General features: G+C 44.0%; 1 long non-coding RNA gene across 1 annotated transcript in view; it reads left to right on the plus strand.

The window, feature by feature from the left end:
* The window catches only part of LOC135364407 (uncharacterized), a 55,542-nt gene that overhangs the window by 936 nt on the left and 29,323 nt on the right, over positions 1–25,283 (plus strand). Inside the window, exons 2-4 of the long non-coding RNA XR_010411429.1 lie at positions 68–965; positions 4,446–4,550; positions 24,149–24,259. This is a non-coding gene — a long non-coding RNA (uncharacterized LOC135364407). The remainder of the gene's footprint in view (positions 1–67; positions 966–4,445; positions 4,551–24,148; positions 24,260–25,283) is intronic.

Here is a 25,283-nt window from a genome sequence, read left to right on the forward strand (position 1 = left end):
GGACTCCAAAGTTCATGCTTTTAACCACTAACCAGTATCGTCACCTTCTGCCCTTTCTTTGTGTTAGCTGTCAATATGTTCAAAAGTCCGCAGTTACAGAAAGGAAGCATGGGCTAGTCGCACCAGTATCCCCTGGAGCTTGGTTTGGCAAGGGTTCCATGGACATGAGAAGCCCTTTTCACAACCACCACCACCGCCACAAAAGATGCCCCCTACGGAAAAGATTCTCCCTACTGTGCACAAGATGACCGGCAATTGAGTAACCAGGAAGCTGAATTCTTTCTTTCCAGTTCCTTTCGATTTGCAGCTCAGAGCTCAGAGTTTCAGTCTGGCAAGTAAAAATGACCCTGACAATCGTCTGCCTTCCCAATGAGTTCTTGGAGGGGGTTGGCGCAATCGAGTGAGAAACAGCCCTGATCGGGGGCATTCATAATCAGCTTCTCATTTCGAAGCAGAGAATCTCTGCCCTGCAGGCCTCATAAGAACACGGGAGCATAAATCCTGAAGACTTATGAGGCACTTTATATTTCATACGCACTTAGCTAAAATTAATTACCCAATTAATCTCCAAGGATGATAACCAAATGAATTCTTCTACAGATTATCATTATTTATTAACAGATCAGAAAGCTGATGAAGATATTTTGCATGAGTTTCCACAGGGGAAATGAGTCCCTGAGAAACCAAATTCCAGTCCCTTCAAGGTCTCCCAGTGGAAGAGCAACAGAACCCAAAGTCACTGTGGAAGGTAGGACCCACGGAGGCAGGATGCTGGGATCTGCCCATCTCGCTGTGTGAAAATCATGAAGTAACAAGACCCCTGGAGACTTCTATTTCTCTGTCAGCCACAACACTAGAGTTCTGCCCCTGCTCCTCTTGCTGAGTTGACAAGGAAGTCTTCATGGAAATGAAGTCTTCATGCAAATGAAAATGTTATATTCTAGCAACATTGATTAACTTGCATAGTAAGTTAATTTAAAAGAAATTATAATTAAGCAAGAACGTATTTATTTGTATTTTTTTAAAGATTTCATTTTTAAGTAATCTCTATCCCCAATATGGGGCTCGAACTCACAACCCCAAGATCAAGAGTCGCATGCTCTACTCAGTGAACCAGCCAGGCGCCCCAAGCAAGAATGTTTTAAAATCATGGATCCCTTAACAATTGTTTATTACATAACTGGGTTTTGCTGGTGCTATGTCATGCCTGAGAACACAGGATCTACAGCGAGATGGCAGGATTTGAATCTCACTTACTACCTGAGTGACTTTGGGCAAGTTACATGCCTCAGGTTCCTTTTCTATAACATGGGTATCATGATAGTACCTGCCAGCTAGTGTCATTTGAGGATTCAGTGAGTCAATATAGGTAAAAGCACTTAGCCTGGTTCCAGGTACATAGCAGATGCCCAGTAAACAAATCATATCCACACTGTGCATCAAGGACATGGAAATTTTAGCACAACAAAGAGGACATGGATATATCCCCCCACGTTTCTCTGTCTCCACAGCCTGGTACTGACCAAGCATCCAGCAGACTCATGAACCCCCTCGGACCCTTCTTCCCTTTCCCTGACCCCTCCATGTCTGTCTGTCTTTCCCCATCTCTCAGTTTTTCTGTTGCTTTGTCTATCTCTCTTCTCGCTACCTTCCGTTTCTTTTCACCTCACTCTTCCTGTTTCCTCACCATCCAGGACAATGGACTCTGATTGTCTGGGTCTACTTCTGGGACTATTTTGTCTCATAAATTATCAGAGGAAATCAACCAGCCCTGAGAAGGCATATGAATTCCTTCTCCTTGCTGAACTCTGTCTGTGCCTTTACCCCCACTTTTTGTATCTCTCTGTCTCTGTCTACTTTCTTCTCTGTTGCCACCTGTCTCTGCCTCTCTGAGTCTCCTGTACCTCTTTCTCACTGTCTCCTTGTTTCTTCATCTGCATGTCTTTATTTATCTCTGTATCTCTCTATTGCTATCTCTCGCTCTGTGTGTGTGTGTGTGTGTGTGTGTTTGTCCTCCGCAGTGGTGAGATGAACTCCCTGGGCACTCTGAAGACCTGGTAGAAGAAGAAGGAAAAAAGCCTCAGATCGTTTGTGCCTCCTCCTTCTTTAGGATATGACTGAGAAAACTTTCTCTAGTTTGAGTCTCTTGTTAGCCCCCGAAGTAGCAGTGACTTTAAGCAGTGTATCTCTGAACAGGTGTCTAAGTGGACCAGAGATGTTGATTCTAATCAAGACAACTTACATGAAAGTTAACTGGGCATATATTTAATGACACACATGATTATGATTATGCAGCATGGTAATTAGGCATAAATGGAAGGGGCTAATGTTAATGACTGTAATTAGTATTATTTTTTCACAGCTAAGCCAAATTTCATTTCCCCTTTCTATACTGCTAATTCGCCAGTATCTGTCATCAGTGTCAGTGTTGATAATTTCTTGATGTCACATTCCGTTTAATCATCACATCCCATCAACATACACAGATTCAGAAACACAGACATACATGGATACATACACCACACACACACACCACACACAAACCTTCCTAGCCCTGGAGCAACTGAGATCTCTTTAGAGAGGCTTAACCCCTCGCTGAGGTCATCTGTGTATTCTCTTCGAATCCTGAAATTCTGTTTTAAAAATAATAATGTGGGGTGAAAACATATAGTGAGTAGGGTTTAGTGCCTTCATAATTATCACCATCATCGTCATCACAAAAAAATGATAGTAATTGGATTTTAATATATTCCATATAGTCTTTCCACGCATAATCCCTTTAAATCTTGAGGTAGGCATTATTCCTTATTTCCCAAATGAGAAAACTGGAACTTATTGAAGTTAAGTATTTGCCCACAGTCATGGAGCAAGTAAGTGGGAAGTCTGGGGATTTGGACTTTGAAGTCCATGATATGTCACCAACTTGTTCTTCTAGCAAAATAAAAATGGTAAGGACAGATATTTCCATCCCCTGAATCTTAATTATTTTAACTATGTTCATAGGGCAGATCTGTCTTATTTTTAGTGTCAGGAAGGAAGATCTTCCTCTGACCTACAAGGTCCTTCTAGCTGGACTTAGAATCAAATTGACATGAGAGAGATTAACAGGAGAAAATCTAATTTAATAGACATATGTATGGGGAATCCACTCAAACATGAAATTCCAAAGACAATGAGGCAACATGGAGTTTATATGAGCTAAAGAGGGGTAGGGTCTGAGGATACAAAGGGAAGAAAGGTGAAAGGAGTGTTTGGAAAAGCAAGGTTGCTCTATTATGCAGATAAGTTTTTTAGGTAAAGGGGAATCTCTGTTAATAGCTCTCTTCCTGGTCCAGGCTCTCCTTTCCAATATAAATTTAGGCAGCTGAGGGGGAAGCAGAGAGTTTTCCTGCATCTGGTGGGTTTTGATTACTTTTAACTCAAAATAATCTGTTTGCCACAATGGCCCATCTTGGGGCAGCCTGCCCTGGGCTCTACAATAGGAAAAAAGGGGCCATGGGCACTGGATACCTGAAAGAGGAAAGAGAAAAGAATGTAGAGGCAAGAAGCATTGCCAACGTTGGGATGTTTATTCAAAACAAACTTGTTTATTTTCTGTAAGTGACCATGGTGATCATTTAGAAAGTTTTGAGGCTTTCAGAAGAAATCTGGGCATCAGGGCTGTATCCAGCCTTTTGCACTAGGTTGCTCTCAGAAGAGGCTTTCATCTCCCCTGGGTTTGCTCCCCATACTCAGGCAAAAAGTTCTCTGAGTGGTCCTCCCCTAAGCAGTGTCCCCTAAAGGCAAAATTGAGCTGTTTACGTGGGAGGAAGAAAAGGAGGCTTTTGTGAACATAAATGAAGATGGGGGGATGCTGTCCTACTCACTGTGATGACCCCATGGGCGAGGTCTGGGCTACTCCCTCCTTTTAAGACCTGTTCCTCCCCAGCTCTAGCCTTTGGATCTGCCTAGGAACAGCCTCTTCATTCTTGACTAGACTCCCTGAGCACAGTGAGTGGTCCAGAGATAGGCACGATCAATCAAAATCCTTTTCTAGGATTTAGCCAACTGCATGTGGGAAAAAGGGTCTCTATGATCAGAGGACTGTAAGATGTAAGAGATACTGAAGAACTATGAAGTTTCTACTGTGGCCCTCCCTGTCCTTGTCACTGTAGATTGCACACCCTCTTGCACATGACCTCAGCCCCTCACTGTTCCTTCCACTTCTCTTAGTAAAATCCAAATTTTCCAAACAATGGCTGCTAATTAATCAGAATAACTCCTCCCTTCCCTGAGTACCATCTTTGAACAAATATTCTTGAAACTAGCTGTGAACTTCAGCTGACCCTGCCTGCTGAAGACCTATAAAAAAATTCCACCCTTCTTCCCAAGTTAGAATGCTCCTTCTCATGCAGACAGTTTTGAAAAAAGACTTATGCTAATGGTGCTCTTGTTTTTTTCCACAGAGGATATGAGTAAGAGATGCTGAGATGTTAGAAGCCGGACCACAACTGGTGAGAAGCCAGCCTGGGAGAATGAAATTAACATGGGAACCGGTGCTGGAGAGAGAGGTAGGGGGTGTGGGGGGGGGGGGGGGAGAAATTGAAGCAGAGACAGAGCGATATCCAATGGTGTTCAAGTTTCCATCCTATTTCTTAAGCCTAGCACATCTTTTATTACCATTTTTTTGTTATATAAATGAAAAAGTTAAAATGGTAGGATTAAAAAAAAAGGAGAATCACAACAGTCCTCAAATTTGGCTGTGCAGACATAAAATGCTTTTTATAACTCTATTCTGAAATCAATCCAAATCTAGAACCTGTATGTCCAGGAATAAGGGTAAACATTATCTCGTTTTTCCAAGTAGCTCATTCAACTAGTTACCTCTGGGTAAATGTTCAGTCAGAAATTCAGGGTTCTCCCCTCACTCCTTGTCAACCCACTTTTGGGGATGAACTAAGTTGCTGGAGAATCAGGGTACTAAAATGTAATTTTTAAAAATGTGACTCATACAAATATAAAATGAATTTGTGTCAAAGATTTTATTTTACTCATTATTTAATGAGAAATTAATGAGAAGTAAAAACTGGTTCAAAGGAGATTCCAAGGGAAAACACATCTATAGGCAATCTGGAATAGTGAAGTGAATTTGCTGATAGAGGCAAAACTGGCCTCTTCCGCTAAGTAGAAATTGATGCATCCTCATTGGACAAAATTCATTTGCATTTCTAAGAATGGGAATTATTTGCATCATCATCAGCCTTTTACAAATTAACTTCAGTCTCTATAGACTTACAAAATAGTCAAGGACAGTGAAAGACAAGACCCCTATAGAATCCAGATAATCCTGGAAGTTTCCAGAGATTTTGCCAAGAATTCCGTCTGTACAGTCTGATCCTCTACACAGGCTCTACAGACTGGCTTAAATAGAAGTGAATTTGAATAACTGAATTTGAGACATTTCCTGCCAAATGACACTATCAATTACTGCCAAACAAAATATTCTATTTTCATATAGTCCCCCAATCCAATTCATGGACATTGTGACAACACAATAACCACCTGAATTTCTAGTTTTCCCCATTGATTTTAATTGTGGCAGGTTAGCCAGGTACATTGGAAACCCCGTCACAGCCTTCGGCTCCCCACCTTGAGATGCATGTGCAGATGGAGTGCTAGCTCAGAAACTAGGGTTTCTCTCGTAGGAGGGAATGGGTTTAAGATTTCAAAATCAGACACAACAGACATCCGATTATGGACTTAAAGCCCCAAGTAGGAAAGCCTGCAAACCATGAAAAAAACACACCCTTAAAAACCAGCACCGGGGCGCCTGGGTGGCTCAGTCAGTTAAGCAGCTGCCTTCGGCTCGGGTCATGATCCCAGGGTCCTGGGATCAAGCCCCACGTCTGGCTCCCTGCTCAGTGGAGAGCCTGCTTCTCCCTCTCTCTCTGCCTGCCTCTCTGCGTACTTGTGCTTTCTCTCTCTGTGTCAAATAAATAAAATCTTAAAAAAAAAACCAGCACCCCTGTTACCTGGCCCCCACCTGCCTCTTGGACACCTTGTGCTTCCATTTGGATATTTCATCCCAACTTTTTGTATTAGGAAGCATGCTGCATCACTTTGGGTTCAGTAAAGATCAAGAAATAAAAATATTCATGATCTGGTAGGATTGGTCCTGAGAGCTCATGGTGGATTTATTTACTCCCAACTGGGAGAAAAATTGGTCAAATAAGGCAAAGTAAACATTTCACAAGCAGGTGGAAGATCAACCTCTTAGACAGCTCCCCACCTCCCGGCTGTGGCAGAGGTGGAGACAGAAGCTGAGAGTCAGTAATTGCAAAGGCAAAGCCAAATGAAGTTTCAGTGCAGACGCAGGTGAAGGAGCACCAGATAAAATTCTAGATTACAGGTCTGCAGACTAAGAGGAGTTGTACAGGTGTGCCCTGTTTATTTTGCTTTTCTCTTGTTCTGGGATGGCCTTCTGGGCTTAAATACCAAAGTTGGTATGGTGCTCAGAAGTACAGTACTAGGTGTACTCTGTCATCCATCTCTTCATCAGTGTATATGCTAAACACATGCTAGCTGTCATCTTGGTGTCCCTGAGTCCTCTAGTCTATGTAGTTGCTTATATATTTAATGTTTAAACAGAAGTGGCTTGAGTTTCTATCCTACACTGTGGAGAGTTCAGTGCCTTTCCCAAGATTTCTGCAAACCCCAAGCTGCATCCATTGCTATGCTTGCTCCTTGCTCAGATTTCCTGGTCCCACTAAACTCTCAATCCACCTCACATTCCACTCCTATGGTTCTTCTCTCTGTCCTTTGTTACCTCATAAGGGAAAAACAGCACACACTTCTCTGATTTCGTCACCAATGAAAGAAGTTCATATGTAGCACACATTTATCAAAGTTTAAGATAATCAATAGTTGTACAATGCCAAACACCATAGCAGATTATTTAAGATGAAACATGCCTCTTAAAAATCCTAGGAGGGGCGCCAGAGTGGCTCAGTTGGTTAAGCGTCTGACTTGATTTTGGCTCAGGTCCTGATCTCAGGGTTGTGAGATGGAGCCCGGATTCAGGCTCTGCGCTCAGCACAGCGTCTGCTTGAGATCCTCTCTCCCTTCCCTACTGCCCCTCCTCCCGCTCTCTCTTTCTCTCTCTTAAATAAATAAATAAATAAAATCTTAAAAAAAAAAACTCGGGAAAAAAATAGATGGAGTAAATGTGGTGAAAAGTTAGTAAAGTCTAAAACCAGATGGTTACATAGGGTTAATTATACCATTTTTCTGATTTTTAAGTTCCATAGTTTTCACAAGAGTTTAAAAATACACACTAATCCTGAGATCATGAAGATATTTTGCTGTCTTTGTTAGTTAGGGTGACGGCAAGACTGCCATAATAACAGTCTCCAAAACACAGGGACCGATGATGTACAAGCTTATTACACTCTCACATAATAGTCTTGAGGGTCCACCCTCTTAACAAACTTTTCAGTGTATATTACAGTATTGTTAACTACAGACACTGTATTGTACAGCAGATCTCTAGAACTTACTCATTTTGCATGACTGAAAGTTGATACCCATTGAGCAACAACTCCCCATTTCCTCTTGGTAACCACCATTCTACTCTGCTTCTATGAATTTGACTATTTTAGACACTTTATATAATGGGATCATAAAGAGATATCACCTCCCACCTGTTAGGTGGGCTATTACCAAAAAACCAAAAAACAAAAGATAGCAAGTGTTGGTGAGGATGTGGAGAAACTGGAACCCTTGTATGGTGTTGGTGGGAATGTAAAACTGATGCAGCTGTTACAGAAAATAGTATGGGAGTTCCTCAACAAAATTAAAAATAGAACTATCATATAATTCAGCAATCCCATTTTTGGGTATTTACCCAAAAGAATTGGCATCAGGATCTCCTGGAGATATCCGCACTCTCATGTTCATTGCAGCATTATTTATAATAGCCCAAATACAGAAACAACTGAAGTATCCATTGGTGGATGAATGGATAAAGAAAATGTGGTATATGCTGTTGATTTGCAAGCTCCTTGAGAACTACCGTGGTGTAATGTGAAACTACCCCCCCACAACCACAACCCATAGTGAAGGGTGGGAGAGAGGGAAGGAAGAGGCAGGCCACTTTGGACTGGTAGGTGGCAGAGTTTAATAAGCACAGGAACTTACACACAGGCTTGTCTTGTGTGGCTACAAGATGAGTAGATTTCCACACCTGCCTGCCAAATCCTTCAAGTTTATATAGAGGCTTAATTAGGTTCAGTCATATATACCATCCAGATGGTCTCAATACCACATTATTATCACCAGGTTATGTCCTTGGGGAAACCTCTGAAGAGTAGGGAAGGCAAGCAGAACCCACATTCCAAGGACAGGGGAGGGCTGTGAGATGCTCAGGCCAAGCTCATGGGTCAACTGGCAGTCACGTCCTCTTGATGACCTCCTCCACCATAAATGTGCAATGGAATATGATTCAGCCTTTAAAAAAGAAGCCTATCCTACCGTATGCAACAACCAAATCCAGGTTCGTATGGATGAACCTGGAGGATGTCCTACTAAGTGAAATAAGCCAGTGACAGAAGGAGAGAGGGTCTTTAAAGAGGCAATTCAGTTAAAATGAGGCCACGAAAGTGGGTCCTAATTCAATATGACTGGTGTCCTTACAAGAAGAGGAAGTTAGGACAGGGCACACCCAAAAGAAAGACCATGAGAAGACAGAGGAAGAAGATGGCCGTCTACAAGGCAGTGGGAGGACTCAGAAGAGGCCAGCCCTGCCGACACACTGACCTGGGAGTTCTCATCTCCAGAACTATGAGAAAAGAAATTTCTGTTGTTGCATCCCCCCAATCTGTTTTACTTTGTTATGGCAGCCCGAGCCAAGTTGTACACTGCTCATTTTGCTGTAGAACGATTTTCTTCTGCAATTCACTACTCCGAACTCATGAAAGCCTCCCTTGGTAAATCCTTAACCTCACTGAGCCTCTACTCTAAACAAAGGACCAATTCTCTCAGGATATCTGCCCTTTAGGAGCACAGAGTCCCCATAGAAGCTGAGACGTTAGTCTTTCCTCGAATGAGATCAAACTGTTGGGCATGTCAGTCTCCTTAAGTCGGAAGGGAGCCGTGTAAAAGTCTATTCTTCCTTAATAAAGAATATGCCACCACTTAAGAAGCTGGCAGCATCTCCCGCCAGTTTCTTTCGTTTGCTTCAAACGGCGGTTGCCCCCTTCCCGCCTGGTGCACAGGCAGGCCTTCATCCTTCCGTCCCCGCGGGTCATGAAGAGCCTCCCGCGCGCAAGCAGCTGGGTCAAAGACAAGCCTGTGAGGTCTGCTCAGAGGGGATCCCAGAAATGAAGCGTAGCTGGCGGCAGATGTGGAGGGAAGGGAGCAGTCCTTCCTTCCTTCCTTCCTTCCTTCCTTCCTTCCTTCCTTCCTTCCTCCTTCCTTCCTTCCTTCCTCCTTCCTTCCCTCCTTCCTCCTTCCTTCCTTCCTTCCTTCCTCCTTCCTTCCTTCCTTTTCTTCCTTCCTTCCTTCCTTCCTTCCTCCCTTCCTCCTTCCTCCCTTCCTCCTTCCTTCCTTCCTTCCTCCTTCCTTCCTTCCTCCTTCCTTCTTCCTTCCTTCCTTCCTTCCTCCCTTCCTCCTTCCTCCCTTCCTCCTTCCTTCCTTTCTTCCTCCTTCCTTCCTCCTTCCTTCCTCCTTCCTTCCTCCTTCCTTCCTTCCTCCTCCCTTCCTCATTCCTCCCTTCCTCCTTCCTTCCTTCCTTCCTTTCTTCCTCCTTCCTTCCTCCTTCCTTCCTCCTTCCTTCCTTCCTCCTTCCTTCCTTCCTTCCTCCTCCCTTCCTCCTTCCTCCCTTCCTCCTTCCTTCCTTCCTCCTTCCTTCCTTCCTCCTTCCTTCCTTCCTCCTTCCTTCCTTCTTCCTTCCTCCCTTCCTCCTTCCTTCTTCCTTCCTTCCTTCCTCCTTCCTCCCTTCCTCCTTCCTTCCTTTCTTCCTTCTTCCTTCCTCCTTCCTTCCTCCTTCCTTCCTTCCTCCTTCCTTCCTTCCTTCCTCCTCCCTTCCTCCTTCCTCCCTTCCTCCTTCCTTCCTTCCTTCCTCCTTCCTTCCTTCCTCCTTCCTTCCTTCCTCCTTCCTTCCTTCCTCCTTCCTTCCTCCTTCCTTCCTTCCTTCCTTCCTCCCTCCTTCCTTCCTTCCTCCTTCCTTCCTTCCTCCTTCCTTCCTTCCTCCTTCCTTCCTTCCTTCCTCCTCCCTTCCTCCTTCCTCCCTTCCTCCTTCCTTCCTTCCTCCTTCCTTCCTTCCTCCTTCCTTCCTCCTTCCTTCCTTCCTCCTTCCTTCCTTCCTTCCTCCTTCCTTCCTCCTTCCTTCCTTCCTCCTTCCTTCCTTCCTTCCTCCTCCCTTCCTCCTTCCTCCCTTCCTCCTTCCTTCCTTCCTTCCTCCTTCCTTCCTTCCTCCTTCCTTCCTTCCTCCTTCCTTCCTCCTTCCTTCCTTCCTTCCTCCTCCCTTCCTCCTTCCTCCCTTCCTCCTTCCTTCCTTCCTTCCTCCTTCCTTCCTTCCTCCTTCCTTCCTCCTTCCTTCCTCCTTCCTTCCTTCCTTCCTTTCTTCCTCCTTCCTTCCTCCTTCCTTCCTCCTTCCTTCCTTCCTCCTTCCTTCCTTCCTTCCTCCTCCCTTCCTCCTTCCTCCCTTCCTCCTTCCTTCCTTCCTCCTTCCTTCCTTCCTCCTTCCTTCCTTCCTCCTTCCTTCCTCCCTTCCTCCTTCCTTCTTCCTTCCTTCCTTCCTCCTTCCTCCCTTCCTCCTTCCTTCCTTTCTTCCTTCTTCCTTCCTCCTTCCTTCCTCCTTCCTTCCTTCCTCCTTCCTTCCTTCCTTCCTCCTCCCTTCCTCCTTCCTCCCTTCCTCCTTCCTTCCTTCCTTCCTCCTTCCTTCCTTCCTCCTTCCTTCCTTCCTCCTTCCTTCCTCCTTCCTTCCTTCCTCCTTCCTTCCTTCCTTCCTCCTTCCTTCCTTCCTTCCTCCTCCCTTCCTCCTTCCTCCCTTCCTCCTTCCTTCCTTCCTTCCTCCTTCCTTCCTTCCTCCTTCCTTCCTTCCTCCTTCCTTCCTCCTTCCTTCCTTCCTTCCTCCCTCCTTCCTTCCTTCCTTCCTCCTTCCTTCCTCCTTCCTCCCTCCTTCCTTCCTTCCTCCTTCCTTCCTTCCTTCCTCCTCCCTTCCTCCTTCCTCCCTTCCTCCTTCCTTCCTTCCTCCTTCCTTCCTTCCTTCCTCCTCCCTTCCTCCTTCCTCCCTTCCTCCTTCCTTCCTTCCTTCCTCCTTCCTTCCTTCCTCCTTCCTTCCTTCCTCCTTCCTTCCTCCTTCCTTCCTTCCTTCCTTCCTTCCTTCCTCCCTCCTTCCTTCCTTCCTCCTTCCTTCCTTCCTCCTTCCTTCCTTCCTTGTTTCCTTGCTTCCTTCCTTCCTTTCTCTTTTCTCTTTTCTCTTTCAAAAGAGATGGGGAGAGACGAAGTGCCGACGGGAATAACCCGACAGGAAGGAGCCCGGGACACGCGCAGGCGCTCAGCTGCCCGAGCGGGCGACCCGCTGGCTTCCACTTGGCGGACCCGGTGCGTGTGTTGCGGGGGCGGGGGGGGGGGGAACCGCGGCAGGGAGGGAGCCAGGGGTGAGCACGGCACCGATTTCTCAGGGGGCCTGGGCGGGGGAGCCCGGGAAAGTTCTCCTCAGATTTTCTTAGTGAACTGAGAATCTAAGAGGTTGTGAGTGTGCTGGGAGGAGGGGCTCTCTGAGGTTGGAGGAGAAAGTGTAAAATCCTCTCAGAAAGTGGGCGAGTACGTGGCCCACAGAAGCGGCTCTGCAGTTTTAGGGCACATCAGGTTCACCTGCCTTGCGTGGTGTTTCTCACTCAGTAGGTCTGGGATGGGGCCAGAGAATGTGCATTTCTAACAAGTTGATCCTGATGCTGCCGGCCTAGGGATCTCCCCGTGAGAACCGTTGGACAGGACTAAACCCGAGTTCTTGCACTTTGCTTACAGCAAGACTGTGACACGGAGATGTACACTACTCAGGGGCATTTGGGCGGACGGCTGTGCAGAAAAGTTGTTGGAATTCTGACAACAGAAGAGAGTTCCAAATGGGCATCCAAAGCGACTCTCTCGCCAGCACAGGAAAGAACTATGGGCATGAGGACACTATGAAGGTGCACACATGAGCTGTGTCTTTCCACAGTGTCAGCTTTATTTTACCAGAAAGCAAAGTTAAATCACAATGATAAAGCAGGTTCAGGATTTTAAACTCAATGACAATTCACCATGTGATTCAACTTGGCTTCTTACACAGCACACAGAGCAGGGCAGAAGACAAGCCACACAACAAACAAGATGACAGAAAGGTGCGGGAAGTGAATGAACCAAATGCAAAGTCAGTCTGTGGACGCGCAGTTAAGGCCTCGGTCTGGCCCGGGTCAGCTCTCAGCACCTACTGCTTCTGATGTTCAAGCAGAGAAGGCTCTCAGTTCTGCTCAGAGATCAATCAGGCAGAGCCTTTGGCGGTAGTTGCCTTTTTTTTTTTTTTTAAGATTTTATTTATTTATTTGACAGAGAGCGACACAGTGAGAGAGGGAACACAAGCAGGAGGAGTGGGAGAGGGAGAAGCAGGCTTCCCGCTGAGCAAGGAGCCCGAGGCAGGGCTCAATCCCAGGACCCTGGGATCATGACCTGAGCCGAAGGCAGATGCTTAACGACTGAGCCACCCAGGGGCCCCAGTAGTTGCCTTTTTTAAGTGGTCAGATATGGAGGGGTCAGGTCTGAAGAGTCTGACCATTTGCTGCCAAAATCCTTCCCTTATTAAAGGGATTGAATCGGTTTTGGGTCTCTGTAGACCTCGTCCTGTTCTGCTTGTTACCAGTTCTGGGGTGTCAGCCGACGTTGGTCCTGGTGACATCACCTAGCTGCACTCCCTTAAATGCTTGCGTCATTGCTTGATACAGGCTCCTGCTTGACATGAGAGACTCCATTTTGCTCTCTACAACTATAGAGAGAAAAGAGGATGATGTTACACAGAGAGAGGGAGCTAACCTACTTCTTGCCCTTATTTAGAAGTCTGAAAAGTCTGAGAAGCAGATTACAAAATGACTCCAGTAGCCAAGCACAAAGGGAAGGTTCTCCCACAAAGGATGGTCATTTAAGAAGAAGGGCCTATAGGATGGTGTCCACAATAGTGGGTGGAGAGATATGGAAGATAAAGACCGCCCAAGGGAACATCCTGCCCATTCAGCCATGTGAGTGAAATGAATGATCACATTTTGGAATTCAGGTGAATATTACATTTTAGAATTCAAGCAATTTGGGCTTCCATCTGGAAATGTTGACTTGATGGTTGTTACATGCTACTTCCAAAGGTTGATTGATTTCTTCTTCAGATAACTTTGGTAATGGTGTCTATTCCACAGTTCACATATTTTCAGAAGCCCTGGAAAAAGGGAAATAGGTGAACAACAGTCGTATTCCAGGTAATAAATGGCAGGGGAATTGGTGAAACCTATGCCCAGAAACCAGAGTAATATCTGTTTGTTCCTCCTTTCAGATTTGATCTTTAGAAGCTCTCATTACACCTACTTCCCTAAATTGCCTCCTCAGATTTTGGCATCCCCCACTTGGCTATTCTGGAAAGTCATGTTGCTAATCTCTTCAAGCATACCCAGTTTTAAGTTCATCTCTGACCTCCCCACTCTGTCTCATCACCCCACTGCTATTCATTTCTGGCCCAGTTCTGCATTAGAGCTCATACCAGCACCCGTCAGTAACATGGCAGGGTGGAGAATTCTCACCTCCATATTTTTTATTCATTTATTCACTCACTCATCCATTCATTTAAGAAACATTTATTGAATGCCTACTATGGATCAAAAACTAGGTGCCATAGGAGGATGCTAGAGCCCGGGGATTGAGAGATGAATGCGACACACACATTCTGTTGTTGAAGAGCTCATAGTCTAGGGGTGCCTGGGTGGCTCAGTTGGTTAAGCAACTGCCTTCGGCTCAGGTCATGATCCCTGAGTCCTGGGATCGAGTCCCGCATCAGGCTCCCTGCTCAGCAGGGAGTCTGCTTCTCCCTCTGACCCTCCTCCCTCTCATGCTCTCTCTCATTCTCTCTCTCGCAAATAAATAAAATCTTAAAAAAAAAAAAAAATTTAAAAAAAAAAGGAGCTCACAGTCTAGTTAGGGGAGATAGAAACATTAACAAGTAATTGCCACGTAGTGTAATGTGCTCACTGGTGGAATTACACACACTGTATGATGGTAAAACAGAATAAGGAGTGAAGGGCTGTGCTTGGGGAAGAACACAGAGAAGACATCCCAGAGGAGGTAATATTCGATCTGTGTCCTAAAGTTTTCACTCCAAGGAAAAGTTAAGGGCATTTCATACAGAAAGAATGGGGGAGACTTAAAGGCTCAAAGGAGTATGGCATGTTTCAAAGATGGCAATTGGTCGGATATGACAAAAGAGGCAGTTTTGCACTGTGCTTAATTGTGCAGGCTGCAAAGCCAAACTATGGGGGTGCAAATTTGGCTCTACAGCCCTTACTCCCTGTGTGATTTTAGAAAAATTATTTGCCTTCTCTGTGCCTCTGTTTTCCTACATATAAAATGTGGATAAAATAGCTTCTATCTCATAGGATTGATTTGGAGATTTAATGAGTTAACACATATCACCTTCAGAATAATGCTTCGTATATAGTAAGTACACAGAAAATGTTGGTTATTGTTGCCAACACTTCTGGTTGTCCTTGTCATTGTCATCATCATCATCATCATCATCCTAGCTTTACCTTTTTCTTTTTATCCTTGACTCTAACTAGTTATTAAATCATCTCTGTTCTACCCTGCATTCTAAATATTTTTCAAATCCATGTTCTCATCACTGTCCCTGTTACTATTGCATTACTTTAAGCTCTCATCATCTCTTTTATTTATTTATTTATTTATTTATTTATTTATTTATTTATTTTAAAGATTTTATTTATTTGACAGAGAGAGACACAGCGAGAGAGGGAACACAAGCAGGGTGGGGAGTGGGGGAGGGAGAAGCAGGCTTCCCGCTGAGCGGGGAGCCCGATGCAGGGCTCGATCCCAGGACTCTGGGATCATGACCTGAGCCGAAGGCAGCCGCCTAACCGACTGAGCCACCCAGGCGCCCCTCTCATCATCTCTTCTAAAGCTAGAAAGTGTAATACTTGCAGAGGTTTAGCCCTCAGCCCTTATGCCTTTCCCAGCATCTCCCAAGCTTCCTATCCCACAGACTTTTTCATGGAGCAAAGAAATCAATGGAGATAATGTTAGAAAGGTAATCAGGGGCTAGATTATGAACAGTCTGTGTGCCGGCATAAGAGGATTTGACTTATTCTGTAGCTGATGGAGAGCCACTAAATATTTTAAGCAGGGAAATGACTTGACCAGGTTTGCATTCTATAAAGATGAGGTGGAAATTCTAGAAATGGAATCTATAGGTCTCTCTGGAAGATTGACTGGGGAGGAGAGGAGAGGGCAAGGAGAGGAATCAAGATGATCCTTAGGGGTTTTGGCTGGAGATACTTGGTGGATGGGGTACTATCTTCTGACGTGGCTAGAGTGTGGAGTTTGGGAAGAAAGGGGCTAGAAATGAAGCTGGAGAGAAAAGAATGGCTTTAATCACAAAACATTTTGGACTTTTTCCTCTGAATCCAGAACTAAGGGTAGAGAGGTAGGTGCTTTTTTTTCTCGGGAGAATGAGAACAACACTTCTCTCCCATTGGCCTCTCTTTTCTGTGCATCCTATAATGATATTCTTCTCTTCCCCAATCTTTGAATGCTCCCCTTTCCTTTTCAGGCTACTTAAAATCCAACCATCATTAAAGAACCAGAGAAAACTCTACCTCCTGTAAACATCTATTGTATGTGACTACTCTAGCCCACGTTAATATCTGTTCTGATTGCCCATCATACTGAAGGTTTGGATGCTTGGACTAGTGCTTAAAACGTCTGTCAGTTTTAGCTTCCTTACTACATTGAATTACTGCCCTTAAGGGCAAAACAAATGATTAAGTCCTCCAAAAGACACTTAGTTGGAACCCTAAACTACTTTATGGATTCAGTGAGTGTTAGAGGGTAACTTTGAGATCACCTTGCCTAGTGGTGTCCACCTAGAATCTAACATTCCAAGACATTGTCATCAATGTCCATATTGCCATTTTTATTGTCTTAAGAGGTGAGAATTCTCCACCCCTGCTGTCATTTGGAATCCTATGTATCAACCTTGGATCCTCCATAAAGTAATTTTCTGGTGACCCCCAGTTAAAAGGTTCTCTTGTTTTTAGCCTCTTAACATATGCTTCTCTTTGGCATTTATCAAGACGGTTGTAGTTTGGTTCTTTCTTTTCTTATGTAGTGGGCATAAATGTACAATTAAAATTCAGAAAGTCAATAAATGTCAGTTCAAAACCATATTATATCTGACTTCGAGTCCCAGTGCCCCTAGATGAGTGGAAAAATCAATCTTCCCCAGGAACAAGTGAGAATCTAAGAAGCCATGGTATCCACAGAGCCCAGGTGGTGAAATTATAAGCCTTTAGTTTCCAGCCCATCATTTTGTCCCATCATCTGAAACTTCACAGTTTCTTGAAAGAAGCCAATTAGCTGGGACATGCCCTCTTTCCACCACCCACTCTTCCCCCGCTAAACCCTGTCCTCCTGTTTATGGTACTGGTGGAAGGAGGGACAGGCTCCTGCCACCCATGGATCCAGCTGAATTCTATTCCCTTTCTGTTTGGGAGAAATTCCTCCCCTCTCTTGGCCTTCACAGATAATCCTTTTTCTTTGCCTCTCCTTACTGGATACCTAATATTTTCACAAAAATCATGAAGTCTTTCACAACAAATTGAAGGAAAGATTGTCTTCCCATGTTTCTGTTTTCTGCCCTGAAACACAAACCTCCCTGAGGCAAAGGAGCTAGTGAGCTCAGTGATCTTCTTAGCCTGGGGGAAGCTGAAAAATCACAGAGAACAAAAACACGAGTTCTTACTTCAATCCAGAATCCTGCCACACTGGTCTAAATTACCCAATGACAGCAATAGCCTTACTCATGTTTCTATCCTTTGCAGCCTGGGCACATTGCAAAAATATCTGGCTTAGAAAATAGACAGGACTCAGGAGGATTCACTCAGGAAATGTCCAGTTTTTGTTTCGTTTTGTTTTTCTTCTACCATCACACATCCTGTTGGTTCTCCTTTCTCTGCTCTTGGACAATATCTCGGGCAGATCTCTTGGCTTTCTCATCTCTCACTTCCAAGTATTAAAACACTTTTGTTTTCAGCAATTAGGAAATCCGGACCAATCTAATGGTAGACTTTTGCTCTCTCATGTGATTCACAGCACCTTCCTTTTCTACTGCTCACACCGAACCTGCACTCAGAACCCCGGATTCAGGAGGGGTCCTGTGGTCCATTGTGATTCTGCAACCTCTCCTGTACCCTGGATGCTACTGACACCTCCACGTTCAGGGCAAGGAGCAGAGAGGAGAAAGGATGGTAGGAAACCAGGCAAAATGTGATTATTTAGCTAGTGCTGTTTGAACAGCTCTCTTGGATGTTGAATGCCTTCTCTCTTGTGGAAAAAGCCTGAGTACTGGCTTGTTTTTCTTGCAAAGAACGTTTGTGGGTTCTTTGGAGGACACTCTCCACGCCCATGTCCAGACTTCCACTCTGCTGTATTCTCCACTGTACGTAATACACACTTTGGGTAATTCCCACACAGCTCTTTCCCTTGTGCCCAGCTTCTCTTCCTGGTATCCACTTGGCCCCCTAGAACACTTTGTGCAGGCTTGCCTCCCTTGTCCCCTGCCCCCACTGAAACCTGGCAAGATCAGGCCACTCGCCTTGCCCTGCCGCCAGGGGCCATGTGGGGCAGCCTCTGTCTTCATCAGGTACATGCCTCACAGCTCCCTGGGTCCATGTAGATTCCCCACCCTGGTGGGAGGACCAGCATACCTCAGTGAGGACTAGGTGAGTGGTCTCTTTCCCCTGGCAGATCTGAAAGGTTCTCTTGCTGTTTCCTTTATTTGGCTTAGGATAGAGGTACATTCCAGTGTCTGCTCTCCTAACTGACAACTCTCTTTAAAGAGAGCCTCTTTCCACCACTAAATCCCTACCCTTCTCTTAGACAAGCTGGAGGTGGTGACAGGAGAAGGGCCATATGATCCCATTTGGCCACTCTTAACAAGTCCTCAGTAGATGTGCCCAACATCTCTCTTTTTAGAACTTGTAGTACTTCTTAGCTATTTTTCTCAGCTTTGGATTTCAGCTGAAATTCTGAAACAACAGAAATACCTGTTGAATTAAATAACTTGCAAACCCATTCGTTTCTTTGGGTACATGAACACGATATAGTAAGTAAAACAACTTATGACCAAAAATAAAGAACTTCATCCTTATGAACATATTCTGAGCACCATCTGGATTAGGTAGGCTGCCTGTCTCCCACCCCCTAAGTGTTGGAAAGAGGCCTGTCAAATAGCCTTTCTTTATCACCTGTGGTAGATCTTTCCTTGATCATTTTAATTTATTATATGGCAAATGTTGGTATAAGTAATTACATTTCAGCTGCTTAGGGGAAGTATTTTTTTAAATATCTGTCAAATATTTACTTGTAAAATTTGAGGGGCATTTGCAAAAATTAACCTTCTTCTCAAGTGCTGATTCTTTCCTAAACCCAGAAAAGGACTAACACATTCACCTATTTCTTATCATACCATGGAAAAAACCAGTTACACAGTGTTCTAGAAGAACTGTTTGCATGAGAGAAAATAGCTTTTAGATTCAGGCAGAAACTTCCTTACCATCCAAGCCGCTTGTGGAATTGAAGAGCCCACAAAAGGATGGGGTAAGAAACTCAGATTGCAGGCACTGGCAGACAGTTGGGGACAGAACCCAAAGGCAGGCTCTGCAGGGGCCTGGAATTTAACCTTGTGATCTGGAGGAAGTGCTTGTGTTTGCATTTGTAACATGTTTTTCTTTTAATCATTAAAAATCATTAATCTTGCCTTTATTTGTGTTTCCCAGAATATGGCCCAGGGACCATCTTGATCAGAATCAACTAGAGAGCATGTTTAAATGTAGATGCCTGGGCCCCAAGTAAGACGACAAATCAGGACCATGGTGTTGGGATCCTAGAATTTACATTTTCAACAAGCACCAACCTCTCAAGCTTGAGAATCCCTGTAAGCTTCGATCTTCTTGTGGGCACAGGCCCTCTGGAGAGGTCCCAGGTCCAGGGCTGTAGTAAAACCACTGAAGCCACCGGTTTCAACTTCTGGTTCTTTTTGGTGTCCTGCTCTCCTGAAATAGTGTCATGTGTGGTCCCCTACTAATCCGTGATTCTTTGTCTCTTTTTTCTCCATTTTCTATCTTCTGCTCTTCCCACTTCCAACTCATTGAGATCATAGTTTTGTTGAGTCAACCAGAGTCCTTAAATTTCCATTTTTAGGGAAATTTTACAGTTTGTTTCTTATGTCTCTCTCTGAATCAGTTGCACTCTGGCCAAGATTTTTTTTTTTTTTTAAGATTTTATGTATTTATTTGAGAGGGAGAGAGCACAAGCAGGGTGAGGGGCAGAGAGAGAAGGAGAAGCAGACTCCCCCACTGAGCAGGGAGCCTGCCATGGGGTTCAATCCCAGGACCCTGGGATCATGACCTGAGCTGAAGGCAGACACTTAAATGACTGAGCCACCCAGGTGCCCCTGACCATGACCATTGTTCTAAGAGGTGCTCCATGACTGGGATGTTTTTTCTATAAAATTCCAGAATACTTTTTGCCCCAAACTTGAGATATACTTCTCAAGTTCTACAACTTGGTTTAATGCACAACTGTGAAAACTTGCCTGGCCTAATACAAACCTTTAGAAACGTTCAGAGTCAAAGGCCCTGCCTACACATCCAAATCCAGGCCACAAAGTCACAGGTCATGGCATTGCCAAAATGGTCCGTGCAGGTATATTGTTCTCAACCAAAATCCCACTGTTTAAATTTCTCAACATTCCCAGCCAAGGACCAAACACTGGAGTCTCTGAGAGGTCAGGCCTCTTCTCATCTAGTTCCTAACAAATTGAGAAACAAAACAAAGGGTGGCAGATTGAGGCCAAAATATTGTTAATAATAATAATAATAATAATAACAACGGTAATAATAAATTCTAAGGTTGAAATAAGGATCATGACTAAATTAGGCAAAGGTCCAAGGCCTAAGAAGGCAGAGCACCAGCTCCTTCCCAAGAGCAAAATGTGTGGAGCTGGGTGGACAATGCCCAGTTTATTTTTGCCAAGTGTACCAATCAGATTAATTACTGCCCAGCACCCCCCAATCCCCATATCCATGGCTGAGCACAGGGCCATAGGGAGAGAGGCCAAGAGTGTAACTAACAGGACACCATTCATTTGAAAGGAAATATAAAATGCAAGATTTGTTTCCCCTGCAGAGTTATTTTATGACCCCATATCTGTGATTTCAAAGTCAAAAAAGCTCTGAAACAAAACGTTTTCTTGTCAGTTTGTGGAAAACTCATGTGGTGGCAAAATCAGACCTATGAGGTTACCTATGGTCTTTATGCCATTTGGTTGAATATTCATATGTTTTGATACTAAAATATAAATGTGTTTGATTATGGGATGCTTCCCCAGGCCCAGTTAGATGTGTTATTTAAAATACAGTGTATGTACCATGTTACCTTTCTAAAGTCCAGACAATTCTGAATTATGAAACATATTGGATCTCAAAAGTTTTAGGGGGGGAGGTGTGTTCAGTGTGGGAGACAATGATTGGCTGAAGATAAAGTAGTAGGATATCTTGGGGATGTGAGGAAAGCAAGTGTAGGGGAGGAAAAATATCTTTTCCCCTGTCCTTCTAAGTTTTTGGTTGGGGCCCCTGTAACAAAAGACAGGTTAACAAGAGAAAGTCATGTACGTTGATTTAGTGTAAGTTTTACATGACATGGGAAACTTCATAAAGAAATGAAGACCCAAAGAAGCAGTCAAACCTGAGTGTGTTTTTACACTAGGTTTGATGAAGAGTGGAAAGTCGGGGGAAACTATGACAGAATGAGAAAGGGTGTGAGCTGAGTGTGGTAAACATGGGGATCCAGCAAGGCCTGTTGGTTCAGATTCCTCTTGGTGTCTCAGAGATAAGGACGTTCCTTTCCTCTGGCTGTAAGAAGGGCACTTCTTGCCATGAGGGTTTTGTGTCCTGCTCAGGGGAAGGTCAGAAAATCTCTTGTGCTCAGGCCATTTCTTAAATTCCTTCAACTTAAAATATTCAGTACATCAAGGTGCCATAGTCTGGGGAATGTATTCTGAACACTGTCACAAGGGAGGAGGGAAATTGCCTAGGCTTTTTGCTTGGGCTATGGAAAACAAGGTGAAAGTTTATAGTAATTAGAATTTGATATGGGATTATATGTCATTTATTTATTTTTGGACAATTATATAAAAAACGGCCTCTAAATAAGAGACCGTTGTTCCACTGGGAGATATGGATGCCAACTGAAGAACGCTGCTGGCAGCAGTCCATGGGAGTCATGGCTGTTGGGATGTTAACAATCACATGGAGTGAGTTGGAGGCCAAGGAAGATCATTCCACTTTTCTATAGAAGGATCCAAATTGGAGTGTGCACATTATAAGGTTATGCAAAGAAGGATTTGAATTCTCTTTTTGCTGGCTGAACATTTCCGGATTCAAGGCTGAGGACATAGTTCATCAGCTAGATAATTCCATACAGATAGCCAAAACCATCTGGACACAATCAGGATATCCCTGAACATGCCCTCTTGGAGAGCAGACAATTTTCAATAAGTTTTCTAATGGCCAACCCTGCTTAAGTGTGCAAGTGCATGTGAAATGATCTCATTAGCAGTGGAAAAGCCTACGTTACAATCCTCAGAGAGTATTTTCTCCTGGAGGGAATCTTGGATAGCACAACAGTTTCTGATATCAGAGGCATAGAAACATGTCTGCCATAGATTGCCATAGAGTTGCAGAATTTTTGAGTTAGTAGATAGAAGTCATTTGTTTTCACCTCTCAATCAGTGAAGAATTTTTTCTAGATAATTTCATTTTCTATTATTTTTGAAATAATTTCTATTTTCTAAATAGTAATGAGGTGATGGTAGCTCATATTTATGGCGCACTAACTCTATGCACACTGCTAAGTGCCTTGCAAGGAGTATCTCATTTAATAATGGTAATTGCTATTGATTCTTGAGAACCTTCTCTATGCCAGACACTCAATTTACACTCTCATTTAATCCTCACATCGTGTCAGCAAGCTAGGTGGTATTTTTACCGCTCATTCCACTGAGAAGGAAACGGAGGCCAGTAAGTTAAGCAATTTATCTTCAAACCAATGTAGTAGGCGAGTTGGAGAGCCAGGGTTGAAATTAGAATATTTAATCACAAGTGTGGCCAAGGCACCAGCCAATCAGACATTGGCTCCTGAGGTCCCCCACTATGCCAGGCATTAACTCTTCAGTAACTGGACCTTGGGAAGGTAAGGCTGGCAGACAATTCCTGAGACCAATCGGAGTAAAGCAGCTTGCCTTCTCTAATGTGAATGGGCTGCATCACTTGAAGACTTTCACAGAACAGAAGGGTTTACCCTACCCTTTGGTAAGAGAGAATTCTTCCTACCTGATGGCCTTTGAACTGAGATATTGGCTTTTTCTTGACTTCAGAGTAGAACTGAAACATTAGCTCTTCCTGGATCTCAACCCTGCTAGCCTTTGGATTGTAACTAAACCATTGGCTCCTCTGGGTCTCCGGCTTGCTGATTCACGTTGCAGATTGTGGACTTGTCAGCCTCCATAACCATGCAAGACAATTCCTTATGATAAATATATATACACATACATCCTACTGGTTCTGTTCTTCTGGAGAACCCTGACTAGTGCAGAGGATAATAATAATTGCTTTGTCAGGCTGTTGTGAAATTAAAGTCCATGTATGGAACTTACTACACATAGTAGTTGCTCAATAATTGTAAGCTTAAAAAAATATTCCCTGATTTTATGTTCTTTTTTTTTTTTTAGGATTTTATTTATTTATTTGAGAGAGAGAGAGGGAGCGAGAAATCATGAGCAGGGGGGAGGGGCAGAGGGAGAGGGAGAAGCAGACTGCCCACTGAGCAGGGAACCTGATGTGGGACTTGATCCCAGGACCCTGGAATCATGACCTGAGCCGCAGGCAAACACTTAAACCCACTGAGCCACCCAGGCGCCCTTACATTTTAGCAAACATAATTCCCATAAAAGGCCAAAGCAAAAAGTCAGAAAAACTTCATTTATTCTCTTAAACAGAATTCATAACCTCAAATACATCAGAAAAGAAAACATTTTCAAATAAATGGTGGGAGAGGTTGGGGTGATTCATTATCACCTGGCCCAAGAACTTCATGATAACCAGAATCCTAGGAAGGAGTGAAAAGAAGAAGGAGGAAAACGGACTAACATTTAATTCTTATTTACTCTGCATCAATCCTGAAAAGTAGTCATTACTCTTCCCATTTAACAGAGAATGGAAGGCCTGAGAAGATGGGCAAACTGAGGCACAGGAAGAGGCAGGGCTTTGATGTAGGCCCCAGGTCAGTTTAGTCAGTTTGTCTGAATCCCCTTTTTTCTGACCACCCCCCTAGAGATGGTTAATCCCATCATGTTCAGATGCAGAAACTCAAGACCAGAGAGCTGAAGAGCCAAGCATCTTGCCCTGGAGCTAGAACCCTGGTGTGTTCCTGGCTATGAATTGCCTTCTCACAAAATAGAATCTCCCACCACTACTTTTACCCCAACTGAACAGAATTATTTCTATTTCCTTGCTTCCGCTGCTTGAATATATATACCTACTTTCTAGCAATTGAATTTGATTTGTATTTGTGTGTTTATATGTCCATCCTCCTATGACATTGTTGCTCAAAGGAGAAGACCAGATCTTTCCATCCTTGTATCCCTCAGAGCCTAGCATAATTCCCTGCATAGAGTAGGTGCTCACTAACTAAACAGAGCAAACAAATGGATGAAGAGTTTGAAGTCTCTGCTTCTGTAACTGATTCAGGCTATCTGGAGTAACTCCTCTTTCACTTCCACCTTTTCCTCACCCTCCAGGCCTCCAGAGACCACACTGACTCTCATTGACAGAACAGACAGACATGCTCCAAAGCAAACCCAGCAAGACACATGCGTCACAGAAGACTTGAGAACACGTTCCTCTGAAAGGTAAATGGTTCTAACTTGAGTACTCTGTGTTTCAAGCCTCCCTTTGACCAGTTCCTTTTGACCAAGTAAGAGAGAACGAGACTGAGAGGCAGACAGACAAACAGATAGACAGAGGAGGGAGACAGAGAGAAAGAAAACCAGGAAAGGTGGAAAGAAAGGAGACATTAATTCTGCGTACACTTTCATATTTTTACAGGCAGCAGGAACTATTAAAAACTGCTTCCAGAACAGGAGGTCCTGTTTCTTAGTGCATCAGAAGGGAGAGGAATGTTGATTTAAAAATCAGGTATTAGTGGAGCCCAGAGAGCAGGAGAACCTTTGCATTTATTCTAAATGTCTCAGGAGATTGATAGGATGGAAAAATGATCCTGGCAAGAAGTCCCATCTCATTCCCTGTTCATATCTGCTAGAGGGACGGTTCTTAATTTTTTTGAGTCTGAAGATCTGAGATCCTTTCAAGAATCTAATGAAAGGAATAGACTCTATTTCTAGAAAATACATGTTTGTGTGCACACATATGCATGAAATACATGTGAAACATAATTTTGAGTTCAAAGACCCCTGGAATTAAGAATCAACCATTCACATGGGTGCACCCATATACACACCCATGTATATACATAACTCTCCTTGTGGTTCCCCATTCTTCCCAGCCCGGAACAGCCTCAAGCCTATGTGACATAAACACTGAGGTCTGTTCTTCCTATTCCAGGTTGAAATACTGAACACAGTTTTCCATAGAAGGATGCTTCTACCCGTTGATGACATTCTAGATTATCATTAGGTTCATATTTCTGGTACCTTATGGGTGAACAGGTTGTGAGCTCGCCTGGGGACAGCTCATCTTGTTTCTTTGGGGAAATGTGTAATCTGTTCCAACCAAACAACTCCTGATTGAAGATCTGGAATTTAGTAAGTTGGGGACAGCCTGTGCTCCGTTTGTAAAAGAGGAGAAATTATTCTATTAGACAACCGTGGAATTGGGCTATAAGCCCAAAGACTGAAAGGATGCCTGTTATGGGAA

Source organism: Mirounga angustirostris, unplaced genomic scaffold (assembly GCF_029215605.1).
Source record: "Mirounga angustirostris isolate CCGP_5_RB_7025 unplaced genomic scaffold, mMirAng1.0.hap1 SCAF_5, whole genome shotgun sequence".
Classification (NCBI taxonomy): domain Eukaryota; kingdom Metazoa; phylum Chordata; class Mammalia; order Carnivora; family Phocidae; genus Mirounga; species Mirounga angustirostris.